The sequence below is a fragment of the Octopus bimaculoides genome, chromosome 6 (genome assembly GCF_001194135.2).
Source record: "Octopus bimaculoides isolate UCB-OBI-ISO-001 chromosome 6, ASM119413v2, whole genome shotgun sequence".
NCBI lineage: Eukaryota > Metazoa > Mollusca > Cephalopoda > Octopoda > Octopodidae > Octopus > Octopus bimaculoides.
The window spans coordinates 21,481,874-21,483,509 of NC_068986.1; the positions used below are offsets into that span (position 1 = coordinate 21,481,874).

The following is a 1,636-nucleotide window of genomic DNA, read 5'->3' on the forward strand; positions in this document are numbered from 1 at the left end:
TATATATATATATATATATATATATATATATATATATATGTATGTATGTATGTATGTATGTATTAACATATAATATATCTTTTATCTTTTATTTGTTTCAGTCATTGGATTGCGGCCATGCTAGAGCACTGCCTTGAAAAATTTTAGTTGAACACACAGACCATTGAACACAATTTTTTTAAAGCCTGGTACTTATTCTATCAGTCTCTTTTGCTGAACTGCCAAGTTACGGGTAGGTATATATACCAACAATGATTGTCAAGTGGTGGGGACAAACATAGACACAAAGACATAAACACACACACACACACACAATGGACTTCCTTCAGTTTCTATCTACTAAATCCACTCTGGTTGGCCTAAGGCTATAGAAGAAATCACTTGCCTATGGTGCCACACAGTGAAACTGGTTGGGAAGCAAGCTTCTTACCATACAGTCACAAAAATACACAGCAACATTGGGCATCCTTTTATATGTATTTTTTGCAAATATAAACATTTATACTAATATTCACTGAAAATATTTCCTTTGAATACTTTGATATGAATCTAATTGGTACCTCACTGCCACCACCACCACCATCATCATTTCAATGCCTGCTTTCCATGCTTGAATAGGTCAAACAAAATTTGTGTCAAGCAGATTAAGTCTGGCCTGATATATACCAACCTCATCACCGACCCTTCATCTGTTTGCAAGCAAGGGAGCATTTCCTCATGACCAGACATTTTTACAGAAGACCAGAAATGAAAGACTCTGCCTGTATGTCCATTTATAACTATCCTGCAACCTTAAGACAAGGTGACACAAACACACAGATACATACATATTTAGTTTCTGTGTACGGAATTCACTCACAAAGGTTTGGTTGGCCCAGGGCTATAATGAAAGCCAGTTGCCCAAAGAACCACACAGTGGGATTGAACCTCAAACCAACTGGTTGGGAAGCGAACTTCTTAACCATACGGCCATCCCTGCCAAATTACTATATATATGGCTTATATGATCTAAACATAGAGGAATTTTCCTTAAACTTAGGAAAAAATTTCAATATTGAATTTAAGTATATAACAACAAAACATCTAAATAACTGACAATATTTGGTATTTTTTATTAACTGTTTTTCTTTTAAATATCAAAATGAGATATATTTAAGTTTAAATCATAAAAATAAACAAAATAATACGTCATACACACATACAAATATACATACGTACATACATAATACATGCATACATACATATATACTTGCATGCATACACACACAAACATGCATACACACACAAATATGCATACATATATACAGATATCCAACAGAAAATGAATTAACAGTGGAACTGCTTGTTAGAGAACAATTTTAAGACAATTGTTTGTTTTTTTTTGTAAAAAGATAAAATACATTGATACAAATTTCAACAAATCCTTCTTTTAATTCTGCTGAAGAGTGTTTAAAATAAAGCTTATTTGTAATAAACATGGCAATTACTGACTCAAATGAAGGATTTGAAGAAATAACAATCAATATTAAATTCCAAGAAAGGAAATTAAAAATGTCCAAGGAAATTATAAGACTGTTATTGTGAATGTGTGTGTGTGTGTGTGTGTGTGTGTGTGAGATAGGTAATGGGTATATAT

At 32.5% G+C, this 1,636-nt stretch overlaps 1 long non-coding RNA gene across 2 annotated transcripts in view; it reads left to right on the forward strand.

Moving 5' to 3' along the window:
* Nucleotides 1-1,636, forward strand: part of LOC128248106 (uncharacterized) — a 62,855-nt gene that overhangs the window by 53,705 nt on the left and 7,514 nt on the right. Inside the window, exon 3 of one of the 2 annotated variants that reach the window (XR_008264374.1) lies at nt 102-232. This is a non-coding gene — a long non-coding RNA (uncharacterized LOC128248106). Of the gene's footprint in view, nt 1-101; nt 1,628-1,636 lie in introns of those variants that run through there. The other variant, XR_008264373.1, reaches the window with a different exon arrangement.